This window comes from Elaeis guineensis, chromosome 5, assembly GCF_000442705.2.
Source record: "Elaeis guineensis isolate ETL-2024a chromosome 5, EG11, whole genome shotgun sequence".
NCBI classification, from domain to species: domain Eukaryota; kingdom Viridiplantae; phylum Streptophyta; class Magnoliopsida; order Arecales; family Arecaceae; genus Elaeis; species Elaeis guineensis.
Genome location: NC_025997.2, coordinates 18,240,484 through 18,256,495, shown reverse-complemented (window position 1 = coordinate 18,256,495; position 16,012 = coordinate 18,240,484). Strand labels below are relative to the sequence as shown.

Sequence of the window (16,012 nt, the reverse complement as noted above, 5' to 3'; positions counted from 1 at the left end):
TCCTCATCTCTGAAGTGACCATCTCGACACTCCCATCGAGATGAACAACTGCATTCTCGACACTCCCATCATGCCATTCATCATTCATGGTATTCTCTCTCTCCTTCTCATGCACACAGTATCAAGAAGGGAAAACGGCCGCGGACACCTTCTGCTTCATCTTCTTCGAGCTCTTCAAGGGGTTCCACCCCTGGAGTTTTCCAACGACGGCTTGACGACTATGAATACAAGTTCAAAGAAATCGATCATCAGCTCGCCCGACTTCAGATGGAAGGTTGGAAGTCCTCCAACAACTACGACTTCTACACTGCCCAGCTTCTCTCTCGATGCATCTTGGATGAACCAATTTTCTCTCGATTTAAGATGCCGCAGATGGAGTCATACGATGGCTCCATCGATCTGATCGATCATCTGGAGAGCTATACAACTCTTATGATGATCCAGAGGGCAACCGAAGTCCTCTTATGCATTGGCTTCCCAACAACTCTTCGGGAGGCTGCTCGAGCATGGTATTTTGAGCTTCAATCGGGGAGCATTAATTTTCTCGAGCAACTGGAGCATTCTTTCGTGGTCCACTTCAACACTAGCCGAAGGCCACCACGAATATCCGACAGTCTTTTCTCAATCAAGCAAGGTGAGATAGAGACATTGAGAGACTTTGTGGCTTATTTCAATGCAACCACACTTGAGATTAGGGACCTCAATGAAGACATGACTATATCGACCATGAAGAGGGATCTGAGGGGATCGAGATTTACTTACTCTAGACAAAACCCTCCCCCGGATGTATGTTGAACTTTTATAGCGCACGTATAAGTACATTCACATGGATGAAGCTGCTTTTGACCGATACCAAACAGACAGAAAAGATCAGAAAAAGAAACAAAAAAAAAGTGAAGCTCCGGTCGAATCAAGTAGGCCGACTGTCAACAAGCGAGCTTCACCTCGATGATGGAGTCTGAAGTCGAATAATTATGGCAGGTATGACTCCTACACTCCTCTCTCTGCTCCCCGTGCATAGATCTTGATGGAGATCAAAGGAGAGGAGTACTTACGACACCCCCCACCAATGAAAGCACCATCGAGGAACCGAGATAGGAAGAAGTACTATCGGTTCCATCATGATCACGATCACGATATCGAATAGTGTATCCAGCTCAGAGATGAGATAGAAGCTCTGATTAGACGAAGCTACCTTAAAAAATTCTGATGTGATCGCCCAACTCAACCTCCCACCAACCAACAATCTCAGTCGCAAGCTGAGGAGATACTCAACAATTGACCAACGATGGAAGTAATCAACATGATCTTCGAGCGACAGAAGAACTAGGGACAACTTTCGAAGAAGAGTCGGTAAAGAAATGATGACTCAATAATGTAATAACTTTTTTGGAAGAAGATGTTCAGAGAATTCAAACTTTTTATGATGATGCTGTCGTTGTCTCGACAATGATAGCTAATTTTGATATAAAAAAAATTTAATGGATAATGAAAACTCGATGGATGTTTTATTTTACTCGACTTTCTTTCAAATACGACTACCGACTGATCGACTTAGAAGAGTTTCGACATCATTAGTCAGTTTCACAGGAGCTGCAGTCACTGTGGAGGGAGAAATCATTCTCCCATTAATCACAGAAACTGAACTACAATAGAATACTGTTCTCATGACATTCATGATTGTCCAAGTTTCCTCGACTTATAATGTCATACTCAGATGATCAGGACCGAATGCTTTGAGAGCAGTAGTCTCGACTTATCACCTACTAATCCGATTTTTGATGAGAAATAGAGTCAGAGAGATGTATGGAGATCAATAACTTATCCGACGCTGCTTCTTAATTTTCACATAAAATAATCAACCTGAAGACTCTTTGTCCATTGATAAATTGGACCAAAGAGAGAACGAAGAAAGGGGTGAACCAGCCGAACAACTGATCTCTATCCCATTAAAAGAAGAAGATTCTGAGAAGACGATCCAAATTGGATCGCAGCTGTCTGATTCGGAGTGACAACAACTAATAAATCTACTCAGGGCAAATATCGATATTTTTGCTTGATCGACTACTGATATGCCAGGCATTCCTCCGAAAGTAATAACCCATCAGCTAAATATTGACCCAAAGATTAAGCTGGTGAGATAAAAGAAAAGATCTTTTGCTCCTAAAAGGCAAAAGATCATCGATGAAGAAGTCAATAAGCTGCTCGTAGCTGGCTTCATCAGAGAAGCTACTTATCCTGATTGGCTCGCCAATATTGTGATGGTGAGAAAGGTCCATAGAAAATGGAGAATCTGCATCGACTACACCAATCTAAATGAAGCTTGTTCGAAGGATAATTTTTTTTGCCAAAGATCAATCAACTAGTTGATGCGACTTCAGGACACCGACTCTTAAGCTTCATGGATGCTTTTACAGGCTACAATCAAATTCGAATGGTACTCGAAGATGAGGAGTACACAGCCTTCGTAACCAACAAAGGCATTTACTACTATAAAGTAATGCCTTTTGATTTAAAAAATGTCGGAGCCACTTACCAATAGCTAATCAATAAAATCTTCATGACACATATCAGACGAAATATAGAGGTTTATGTATACGACATGTTGGTGAAAAATCTTCAAACTCTTAATCATGTTCGGGATCTGGAAAAAGCATTCAGCACACTTCAATGACATTAGATGAAGTTGAATCCGACTAAGTGTGTATTCAAAGTAACTTTTGAGAAGTTTCTCAAATTTTTTATGTCCCAACGAGGAATTGAGCCAATCCTGAGAAAATAAAGACTATCATCAACATGAAGCATCCTAGTTTCAAGAAAGAGATATAACAACTCAATGGAAGGATCGTCACACAGTCGATTTATCTCAAGATTGGCAGAAAGATGCTTGTCCTTTTTCAAAATCTTAAGGCAAGCAAAAGACTTCTCATAATCGGATGAGTGCCGACAGTTTTTTGAAGACTTAAAAAGATATCTTGCATCTCTACCACTGCTTACAAAATCAAAGGTCGGGGATACTTTGTATCTTTATTTGGTGACATTGACGAAGGCAGTAAGTTCAGTGCTTGTCTAAGAGGATGAAAATCGAATTCAACGATCGATCTATTATATTAGCAAGGTGCTTTACAATACCAAAGTGAGATATTCAAGAGCGAAAAAAATAATCTACGCTCTAATCATATCATCGCAATGGCTTCGCCCATACTTCCAAGCACACCCTATTGTCGTCTTGACAGATCAGCCGTTAAAGACAATCTTACACTGACCTGATATATCGGGTCGAATGATAAAGTAGACAATAAAGCTTAACGAATTTGATATACAATATCGTCCACATCCATCAATGAAGGCACAAGTTTTGGCCGACTTCGTCACTGAATGTACAATATCGGATAATAATCATGAAGATGAAGCTAATGACAAAATAAAGTAGGCCATGACTCCCGAACTCGACTTGACATCGGCATGGATGCTACATATAGATGGAGCATCCAATGCATAAGGTAGTGGAGCTGGTCTCATCCTCACCAATTTTGAAGGGGTTATTACTGAATATGCTCTTCGATTCAACTTTAAAGCTTCGAATAACCAAATCGAATATGAAGCATTTAGCTAGCTTAAAAATTGCCAAGAAGCTTAACATCGACAGCCTGAAAATCTTCACCGACTCACAACTAATTACTGGACAGGTTAAGGGCGAGTTTGAAGCCCGAGACCCCATTATGATGAAGTATCTTCAGAAGGTGAAAGATCTTATGTCCACCTTAAAATATTTTAAAATCTTTCATATTCTAAGGACAGAAAATACTCGAGCCGATGCACTTTCGCGACTCACAACCACTTCTATCAACTCGCTGGATCGGACATTCATCGAATATCTTGAATAGCCAAGTATTGATAAAGTCGAGAAAGTGCTACAAATCACTGATGAACCAAGCTAGATGGATCGATTGTCCAGTATTTAACAGATGGAACTCTCCTTACGGAGCCCTCAGAAGCCAAACGACTCAGATGGATAGCCTCATAATACATTTTAATGAATGGTCAACTATATAAGAGATCATTCTCTCTTTTCTTACTGAAGTGTTTGGGACCGGTAGATGCCGACTATGCACTCAGAGAAGTTCATAAAGAAATTTGTGAAAATCACTTGAGAGATAAATCTCTAGTTTACAAGGTCTTACGATAAAGATATTATTGGCTCACCATGAAAAAAAATGCAACTGAACTCGTCCGAAGGTGTGAACCATATCAGAAATATGTAAATATACAACACCAATTGGCAAGTCAGTTGACATCAATTATTGCACCACGGCCCTTCGCACAATGGATAATTGATATACTTGATCATTTCCCTCCGACATCTGGTCAGAGAAAGTTCATAGTGGTCATTGTCGATTACTTCACCAAATAGGTGGAAACTGAACTTCTGGCACAAATCACTGAGAGTAAGATGAAAGACTTCGTTCAAAAATCAATCATATGCAGATTCGATCTACCACACATAATTATTACTGACAATGATCAGCAATTCGACAATCAAAATTTCAAAGAGTTCTGTACAAAATTTTATATTACGCACAAACTCACATTAGTCGGCCATCCACAATCCAATAGAGAGGTGGAGGTAACAAACCGAACAATTTTGCATAGACTCAAAATCTGACTAAATGAAGCTAAAGGCCTCTGAGTGGAGAAATTATATCTGATCTTGTGGACTTACCGAATGACTCCTCGCATACAAATAAAAGAATCGTCATTCAATCTGGCTTTTGAAACAGAAGCGATGATCTCACTTGAGATCGAATTACCATCAACAACAGTTGAGCAATACAGTGAGCCGGGTGATTTATGTCACAAATTAACATAAAAAGTATTAATTAATATCTAAATTATCTAACTTTATTAAAAAATTGATACTTGTTATTATATTTTGCAGAAGAAGAGGTCATCAATAGAAAGAACAAGGAAAGAGGATTCCAACGGCGTAAATTTTATGCAAAACGGAGTTAAATTGATCCAAAAATTGAAGAATGAAGAAAGAAGACTCAATTGAGTCAAACCCGAGTCAAATCAAGTCAAAATTGGTCAAAAATCAACTGATTTGGTGATCTGGTTAGCCGCCTGGTCCACAGCAACAGGCGCCTGGACCATGGACCCATTGGCGCACCATAAACCAGCCAATCAGCGAGTCTCGGCTCACCGCAACGCATCGCGAGCCCGGTCCATGTGCGCGGTCCAGGGCTCATAAGGAGAGAGAAGAAGGTCCGAAGGGCAACCTGGTAACTTCACATCACTCGATGGTCCGATCAAGATCCAACGCTCCATATTTTTGTGCCATCGGACTGCCACCATCGCAGTCGGTCAAGATCCAACTGTAATCAAGGCAATTGCAAGAATCAATAAACACTAGGACAACACGGGATCCTTCTGCAGCGTGATCCAACGGACGAAATCTTCCAGCGCCTTGATCGGATGGTCCGCGACGCATCCGACCTGATCCCATCTCTGCAGCGCGATCCAACGGCAGCGTTTCACCCAGATCATGATCCGACGGTCCAGAATCGCTCCCGGCTTGATTTATTAGATGAATTAGGTCCTTTAGATGAAGATCGGACGGCTGAAACAATTTTAGGGTTTCTTGATGGATTTAAGTACTTTTTAAACGAGATTTGAGCCCCTAAACCCCCCTAACAACCCTCTAAAATCTCTTAGTCCCACATCTAAAGTTTTGAAAACCTTATAACCCTCAAATACCTATAAAAAGCCCCCAAAGGCCCTTGTTTTAAGGATTCTTTCCTTCCGATCAAGCTTGTAACCCTAGATAGTGGGGTTTTTAGCTTTTTTCTAAGCCTCGAGCTTTGAAGTTTTTGTAATAATTTTTTTTTTTATATAAAATCTTATTTTTATGCAATTTTATCTCTTTACATTATGCAATTTATTTTTCTTGCAATTAGGATAGTTTAATTTATGCAATTTAATTTTTTGCAATTAGGTTAGTTTAAATTATGCAGTTTAAATTTATGCAATTAGGATAGTTTAATTTATGAAATTTGGGTAGTTTATTTTTCTGCATTTAAATTTTGTAAGTAGATTTAGATCATGTCTAGCTAAGCATCCCTTCTAGGGTTTGCGATGAAGCTAGATCATGAGTAGGGGTTTTACATAGGGTTCTTTCTTTTTCTTAGGATTTCTTTTTCTTCTTCATTTGTCAAAAATTTTTGATGAACTACAGTTGGGTCAGAGTCCCTTCATAGTTCATGCTTGATTCAGTGCATAGGAGGAGAAAACCCTAAGGGATCCTAGTTACTACTCCCCTGTAAAGAATCTTGATGGGTTATCGTTGGGCCTTAGTCCCTTCATAATCTATGCTTGGAAAAGACAAGAGGAGTAGTCATTAGGATCAATAAGAAAAATTCTAGGTAGAATTCCCTAATCTAGATCTAGTGGATTAAAAAAAAAACCCTAGATCCTTAGTCTTATTGTCTTTAGCAAACAACTTTCGATTTTTGATTTTCGTTAAAGCTCGCTTGAGCATAGATTTGAAAATTATTTTTAAACCAAGTCTCTGTGGGATCGACCCGTACTCGCTGGTCGTGCTACTCTGCACACTGTGCGCTTGCGGTTTTATTTACAAATTTTAAGATTTGCACATCAAGTTTTTGGCGCCGTTGTCGGGGATTTGACGTTTTAAATTGTTTTCAAATATTTGTTCTTCATGCTTTATAACTCTCTTTCTTTTTTCTTTAGGTTTCTAGATTTAGTTGGTGATTGCTGGAAAACTCAGATACGCTTCTAATTTCTCTTTTATTATTTTTAGTTAATTACTTTTCCTTTTAGACCTAAACATTTGAATTTACTTAATCATAAAAAAAAAATAAAAATAAAAATAAAACAAAACAAAAGACATTTCATAATCATGAAGTAAAATATCAAAATAAAAAAAAAATTCTAAATTAAAATTTTTACATTCTTGGTCATCTTGTTTATTTGCATTTGCATTTTCATAATTAATCTAAGGGCATCAACCCATTAACAAGATAAGGTGGGGATTTCATTACCCTTCCTTAGCCCAAAAATTATCTCCATCATATTGCATTACCTAGACCTTTAATCTTAAAATCAATTAGACGTCAACCTTAAGGAATTCGACCTCAATAGGACAAGGAACCCTAAGAGTTCTACCAAGTTTGGGTTGTTTGATTAGTTGGTGTCTAGGCAAGTCCCTAAGGGTGGTTTGTTAAATTGGTTCAGTTGCTGGCCTGGCCAACTCGTTTGGTGTCTAGAAAGGCAACGATGAGTGAACCTCCTGAAGCAAAAATTTAGTGCAGGGGCAAAAAGGTAATTTTAAAACTTTTTCAAAATTACTATTTTATAGTGGAATTATTAATTAATCTCATTAATTAATACTAATTAACCCTACACTAGGATCTAAATATGATACAACAGCATGCATTTAAATTTGAAATTCAAATTTGAATCAGTAAACGTTTTACAGTACTGTGTTCAGAACACATCACCTTTTGCGGGTAGTCGATCACCGCAATCTGATCACCGTCGGAGGGCTCTGATCATCACGTTGTAGCCACATAAATATCTGGCCTCTGTGGATCGTCCACACGAATCTCCCGTCTGATCAGCTCCTCACGAATGCTAGTTCGTGATTTCACCCTTTTGATGGCAGATGTTGATCGAACTCCTTCGATCGATGTGTGCTGACTTCTCAGAAACTCTGGATCATCTGCACAGTTGCTTGAGAGGCTGATGGATCTCTTCCTAAAATTTGGTGGACTCACGACACTCGTGGCACACCAATCTCACTTCCCGAACCCTAGGTAGAAACCCTAGGGTACACACCAAAAACCCTGCACCCAATTTTCTCTCTTTTCTTTCTTTTCCTCTCGGAAGGTTTTGGACCTTGACCTTGTGCAGAAGCCTTCCTCACGCCCCAAAGTTTCTCTCCTAAAATTTCTACGCACGTCCCACCTTTCTCCTTTTTTTAAAACAACGTCGAACGTGTCTTATCCGCGTGAGAGGATAAAGACAAGAGGTTACACATTTGAATTCAAATCAAATTTGAATTCAAACGAAAACCAACTTATCCCTATCCTTTTGGGCATGAGAAGAGAAGGGGCATGGCTCTTTGTGCATGAAAAATATTTATGAGAAACCTTTTCTCGTGTAAGTAATGTGGCGCACAAAATGGATAAGGATGAAAGGGCAAGTGATAAGTTATCCATTCAAATTCAAACATGCTTTGAATTTGAATGGCTAACTAATTATTTTATCCATCTATATGGCACACAAATGAGGGTGTGGGGAAGGGTTTTGCATGAGAAAAATTTTATGAGAAGTTTCTTCTCGTGAATTCAAATGGGTGCAAGGAAGTTGGGTGTCGCAGGGAATTTAAAACAAGGTGGTTTGATTCAAATTGAGCCAACCTAGTTTAAAATAGGTTAAGCACAATTAGACCAGATTAAACCCAACATAATTAGGCTTAATTAGGCTCAATAAAATCTTAATCAAATCAGAAATTAACTAAACCTAACCCCTGATCAAATCAGGGACTAAACCACTTTAGCGATTAGGTCAACATTTAACCTAATCGGGTCAATCCAAACTGAATCCAATTCAATTTGGACTTGATCCAAAAATAATTACTCAATCAAATTGAGTTAATTAGTGATTAAATTACTAATTAAATCTCTCATAAATATTGAGTCTAAATCCGATGGGCAATTAGGCATCAGAGACCATCGATATGAAACCCTGATCAAAGAGTTCAAATTTCAAATTCAAAATTTGAAATTCAAAATTTTGACCCCGGTACCCAAAATGTGTGGAACTCATGATTAGAGAATCCTAATTCTCAATCATAGAGTCCCAGATAGATAAGACTCATAATCAGCCATCAGATCAGAAAAGAACCTCTAATGTGTGTGACCCCGCAGGTTCGAACCTAAACCGGTAGCACAGGAATCAATTCCTGTACTAATCGAAGTGACCATCTAGTAATGGTACCCGATGATCGGATAGGTCGAATAATCACAATCGCAATATTCAGAATCTACGTGAATATGGTTACTGTATAATTCATCCCTTTTGACCCCTGTGTTTAGGACGACTCAGGGTTAAACTGTCAACCCTGATGATATCATCCAAATCATGCTCAACTCAATTAGTCTTGTGACTCCTCACTAGGACTACCCTGGCCAAGGTTTTGCTAAATTGAAACACGACTGTACACAGCTCCTAAACTGGAGTGGTCAATCCCATCTTGACACACGCACCGACAAGTCAAGTACTTGACTACACCCAGCAACCTTCCGTCACTGAATTAGAAATTCAGGTAGTCCAGTGCCTAAGTACAGTGAGTTGCTTGCAAGTCACCGTGGCGGTCTCAGGTCGGAGGGACATTTATACCCATATCCCATCGGAGCAAATCTTGACAGCAGAAATAGCTCCGGAGTTGGTCACATTCAGTGCAGATGTACCATTACATCTCACCTGTATGCCATACCAGTGTCTCCACACTCTTTGGTTATGAGGACAACCAACCCATATGGCACACAACGACCTATGCTCGATAAACATTGTCGTCCTTGGTAACAACATATCATTTGGTCGCGAACATGTTTAAGGACTAAGCGACAAATCCTCCTTTGTCGAGTCTAAATAGTCCTAAGGACTTCACCACAACACAGGAGTTCTTTAGAAGATGAAACATTTGTGATGAAAAAATATCAAAATAACTTTTATTTATTTATAATTTATGTACTAATACAAAAAGGAGCACAACCGTCAACAGGCTGACGATTGGCTTTGGGACACTATTCCCAACAATCTCCCACTTGGCCTAAAGCCTATCGGTGTAGTATCTAATACCCATCTTCGACTTGTAGTCGTTGAACTCCTTCACCACAATGGCTTTAGTGAATGGGTCAGTCAGGTTCTCCTTCTCGTCGATCTTCTGAAGGTCGACGTCACTCGATCTACGATCTTCCGAATGAGATGGTAGCGGCGCAGAATATGCTTCGTCCGCTGGTGTGCCTTTGGTTCCTTCGCCTGAGCAATGGCTCCAGAGCTGTCGCAGTAGAGCAGAACTGGACCAACAAGGAAGGGTGCAACTCTGAGCTCGGTGATGAATTTTCTCAGCCACACCGCTTCTTTGGCAGCATCTGATGCAGCAATATACTCCGCCTCGCATACTGAATCAGCCACAGTGTGCTGCTTGGAACTCTTCCAGCAGACAGCTCCACCATTAAGGGTAAAAATAAATCCTGACACACTCTTGCTATCATCGCGATCAGACTGGAAACTAGAGTCTGTAAACCCTATAAGTCTCAAGTCCGATTCACCATATATAAGCCACTGGTCCTTAGTATTTCTTAAATACTTCAGGATGGTTTTAACAACCTTCCAGTGATTCTCTCCTGGATCAGATTGGTATCTACTCACTACCCCTAGTGAGTATGCCACATCTGATCGTGTACATGTCATGGCGTACATGATAGATCCCACTGCCGAAGCATATGAAATCCTACCCATACGCTCTCTCTCTTGAGGTGTTGTCGGACAATCCCTCTTCGAGAGAGAAATTCCATGGCCTATCGGTAGATAGCCTTTCTTGGAATTTTCCATGCTGAACCTTTTCAGCATAGTATCAATGTACGTGGACTGGGATAAGCCAAGCAACTTTTTGGATCTATCCCTATAGATCTTCATCCCTAGGATGTAGGAAGCTTCTCCCAGATCCTTCATGGAGAACTGTGACGATAGCCAAATCTTTATTCTCTGTAATGCAGGGACATCATTCCGATTAAGAGAATGTCATCCACATACAATACAAGAAATACTACTACTGGACCATTAGCCCACTTATAAATGCAGGGCTCTTCTCCGTTCTTAACGAAGCCATACGTTTTGATCGTCCTATCAAAACGTATGTTCCAACTCCGAGATGCCTGCTTAAGTCCATAAATGGACCTCTGTAGCTTGCACACCTTAGACTCATCTGTGGATGTGAACCCTTCAGGTTGTATCATATACACCTCTTCGTCCAGCTCTCCGTTTAGGAAAGCTGTCTTCACATCCATCTGCCAGATTTCATAGTCCAAATGGGCAGCTATCGCAAGCATAATCCGAATGGATTTGAGCATTGCCACAGGAGAAAACATCTCGTCATAGTCTTTACCATAACGTTGACGATATCCCTTGGCAACCAGACGGGCTTTATAGGTCTCCACCTTTCCGTCTGCGCCCCTCTTCCTTTTGAAGACCCACTTACACCCTATGGGTTTTACTCCTTCGGGTGGGTCAACCAATGTCCACACATCGTTGACCTTCATGGACTCCATTTCGGATTTCATGGCCTCTAGCCATTTCTCAGAGTCAGGTCTCTGCATTACATCCATGTAGGTGATCGGATCCTCATCGTTTTCATCAAGTTCGACAGGATCACCATCCCGGACCAAGAAACCATAGTATCTGTCCGGTTGATGTGGTACTCTACCAGACCGCCTTAAGGGTGCATAATCAATGGGCTCCGGATCTGATCTAATCAAATCCGGTTCAGGTTCAGTAACATGTGTCGATTTTTCCACCTGTCGAACTTCGTCAAGTTCGACTTTAGAGGCAACAGTTCCTTCACTAAGGAACTCCTTTTCTAAAAAGATTGCCTTAAGGCTGACAAACACCTTTTGCTCATCAGCAAGGTAGAAATTATACCCTTTGGTCTCTTTTGGGTACCCTATAAAATTACACTTGTCAGACCTAGGTCCAAGCTTGTCTGTAATTAAACGTTTAACATAAACCGGACACCCCCAAACCCTAAGGTGCGAGAGTACTGGCTTACGTCCTATCCATATCTCATATGGCGTTTTGGCTACAGACTTACTCGGAACTCTATTTAGAAGGTAACAAGCCGGTTCGAGCGTATATCCCCAGAGGGAGATCGGCAGACCAGCAAACCCCATCATGGATCGAACCATGTCTAACAGGATCCGATTCCTCCTTTCAGACACACCATTATGCTGTGGTGTTCCAGGAGGAGTCCACTGAGAGAGAATCCCATTCTCCCGTAGATACGTCAGAAACTCATTGGAAATGTATTTACCTCCTCGATCAGATCGAAGAGTTTTAATACACTTCCCAGTTTATTTTTCTACCTCATTTCGGAATAGTTTGAACATTTCAAATGATTCTGACTTATGCTTCATTAAATAGACATACCCATACCTAGATAGGTCGTCTGTGAAGGTTATGAAGTAGAAAAATCCATCTCTTGCACTTGAGCTCATGGGTCCACATACATCAGAATGTACCAGACCTAAGAGTTCACTGGCTCGCTCACCTTTTTCAGTAAAAGGTGACTTGGTCATCTTCCCAAGAAGATAGGACTCACAGGTTGGAAGTGATTCACAATCACTAACTTCAAGAATTCCGTCTTGAGCCAACCTGTTTATCCTGTTCTTATTGATATGACCTAGCCTACAGTGCCAAAGGTAGACTTCTGACACATTATCTATTCTAGAGCGTTTATCGAATTTTTGAACCACATTAACAGACTGTGATAGTAAGTAAATTTTATTATTTAATTGTCCAACAAATATTGTAACACCATTCAAAATGATATTGCAAATATTTCCTTTTATTAAAAAATCATAACCGTACATGGCCAAAAGGCCTACAGAAATAATATTTAATAAAAAACTTAGACAATAGTGACATTCACTCAGAATTACATTACGAGAATTGATTACAAGACTCATGATTCCTAAAGCTAGAACTGAAACTTTGCTTCCATCTCCAACATTCAGGAACCTCTCGCCTTCATCAAATCTCCTACTGACCTGCAGACCCTGCATCGAATTACAAATATGATAAGGGCTTCCGGTATCCAATACCCAGGCAGTAGTATCACAAATCGAAAAGTTGTAAGGAGTTATCATATAATTACCTTACTTCTTCTTTGGCCTGTTCGGGTCCAGGGAGGCAATGTATTGAGGACAGTTCCTCTTCCAATGCCCGTGCTTCTTGCAAAAGAAGCACTCCGCCTGGCTCTGGTCGTGCTTGCGCTTCTTGGTCTGACCCCGTGCTACTGTCCCAGCATGAGATTACACCTTCTTATTTTTCTTCTTCTTGTTCTTCTTCCCCTTCCCAAAGGGTTGACGACGAGAAGAAGACCCTCCCACTACATTCACCGACTCCTTATAGAGTTGGTGATCCTTCTCAAAGTTCTGCAGCAACCCCAACAATCCATGGTAGTTTACTGCAGGCTTTGTCATTCAAAAATGAGTAAGGAATGGGAGGAATGACTTGGGCAAAGAATTAAGGATCGCATCCTTACCGAGCTGCTCGTGCAGAGGAAAGCCAAATTTGCTTAGGCGCTCAATCATCTCGATCATGTACAGTACATGATCGGTGACTGAGGCCCCATCCCTCATCCGAGCATTGAAAATGGCACAACTAGTTTTGTGCCTTTCAACGTCGTCAGGCGTGCCAAAGGAGTCATTCAATATTTGAAGCATCTCCTGTGGCTGGGCGTTCTCAAACCTTCGGCTGAACTCGTCATTCATTGCTGCCAGCATAATACATCGAACGGTGGTGCAGTCATTAAGCCACTTCAAGTAAGTGTCTCGGATCGCCTTACTAGCGTTCGGAGCTGGCTCCTCAGGTGCTGGATCCGTTACTACATAAAGGATCCGCTCATGCTCAAGGACGATTTTCAATTTTCGATACCAGCTATCAAAATGGATCCCATGAGCTTGTCATTATCTAATAATGACCGGAGCGACAGGGTAGTGGCCATAGCTGCTTAAAGAAAAATGAGACCTCTATTAGTACATAAATTAATACTAAAGACTTAGATTTTAGTCTAAAGTTTTTTCCAATATTTTTACGAACTGGTAGCCTCATCCTCCAATTCGAGGAATTACTTTAATTCCTTAATGGGTACTAGAATCCACACAGACTACACACGAGCCCAACTTTGGTTGGTCAACCCATGTGCATCTATGGGTAGGTTCTTAACCAGTTGTTTCTCTAAACAACTTCTAGTAATTGATTTTGCCCCAGAACCTAATCAGTAGACTTTGGCCTCTACTGAAAAGATCTGGTTAGGTCCAACCATTAACATGACTTAATTTAGTGAATCGGACCAATAAATGATCAGGCCCGACTTTGGCCGGCCAACCTAACCACCATCAGAAAGACTCAATCAAATTATCATATTATGAATAATAATTCCATTAGCCAATGAGCACCAGGCCTTTGGGCCTCCAATGATCATTGAATTAATGGACTCATTATCACTCACTTAATGGGAGGCTATGACTTAGTTATCATTATAACTTAATCATTTTAGGGACCTAATAATTTTAAGGATTTTATTAAAGAATAGTAGAGAAGAAATCATCCAGCCAATTTCAATCCTCCCACTGACTTCACCAAGTCAGATTAAAAAAAAATTTAATTAAAGCTGGCATTAGGAGCACCTAAATCAGTCACACAGATTTACCTAATGACATGGGTGAGCTCTAATCACCAAGTGATCTAATCAAAATCTAACTTACCAGATTGGCCAGGTAAGTGAGATCAGTGGTGGGGATTTGCCATTAACTCGTCAATGATCGAATCAATGCGAGTAGCTCCCGCTTAAGAACCACTGGTCAAAACTGCCAAACTTACTTTAGACACCAACCGGTTCATTAGTTTTAATTTTGATCAACTTAGTAAATAGGGCTCCACCGCGTAGCCATGAATTAAGTCAATCTTGGTCTAGTTAAAGATATGGACACATTCAACTACAACTATTGAAGTTGAGTCTAGAGTATCCTTGACCTAATCTAATTCAACTTTTGATTAGATTTGACCAATTACTCCATTTAGTCCATTTTTTAAACTAACCTTAGGTCTAACCCAATTATGGACCTAATTCATCTAACCCATTGACCCACAAGTTTATGCAATTGTCTTAGATCTTAATTCACAATTCTAGACCTACTAGACAACACTTAATTATTTTAATTAAGTACTGGGGCTGATGGGTCAGGGTTTGGCATTTCGAAAATAATTTTCAAATTTGAAAGATTTTATTTTCTGTTCACCAAATGTGTTAACTCATTTCACAAACGGGTCAGTACATTTCATAAACAGCAATTCTATTGCTCATTTCATAACAGAAAATAACTCAAAATAAATCATAAATTTTCTTTTAGATCTAATCTAACACATTCATGATAAATTTCTTAATTAAGTCCTTTCGCTGCTTCATCGGCATGGGATATAATTGCATCGGCACCCCTACCGCCATAGGAGACCCCATCGAATGGGAAGAGAGGGCCTTTAAACCCTATTTTTCTCCTATGATCGGACGGTCATGGCAACCAACCCAATTAGATTACTTGCTACTTGGATCAAGTATATCTAAATATACCAATTTTAAAATTTAAATTTTAAATTTCAAATTTTAAATTTCAAATTTTAAATTTTAAATTTTAAATTTGAGATTTCAACCAAATTTTGAATTTCCAATCTTTGAATTTTAAATTTTGAATTTTGAATTTCAAATTTCAAATTTCAAATTTCAAATTTGAGATTTCAACCAAATTTTAAATTTCGAATTTTGAATTTCAAATTTCAAATTTCGAATTTCAAATTTCAAATTTCAAATTTGAGATTTCAACCAAATTTCAAATTTCAAATTTTGAATTTCAAATTTGAAACTTCTAACAAATTTCAAATTTCAAATTTCAAATCTTTTTGAATTTTGAATTTTAAATTTAAACTTATAGATCACACCTTAATCTACGCATGCATATGTATATCATATTCTAGAACCATGCTCTGATACCATTTGAAGCGAAAATTTAGTGCAGGGGCAAAATGATAATTTTAAAATTTTTTTAAAATTACTATTTTACAGTAAAATTATTAATTAATTTTATTAATTAATACTAATTAACCCTATACTAGGATCTAAATATGATACAACAGCATGCATTTAAATTTG

At 39.4% G+C, this 16,012-nt stretch overlaps 1 pseudogene; it reads left to right on the top strand.

Moving 5' to 3' along the window:
- The first annotated feature begins 267 nt into the window (after window positions 1–267).
- The window catches only part of LOC140857946 (uncharacterized), a 31,542-nt pseudogene continuing 15,797 nt past the window's right edge, over window positions 268–16,012 (top strand).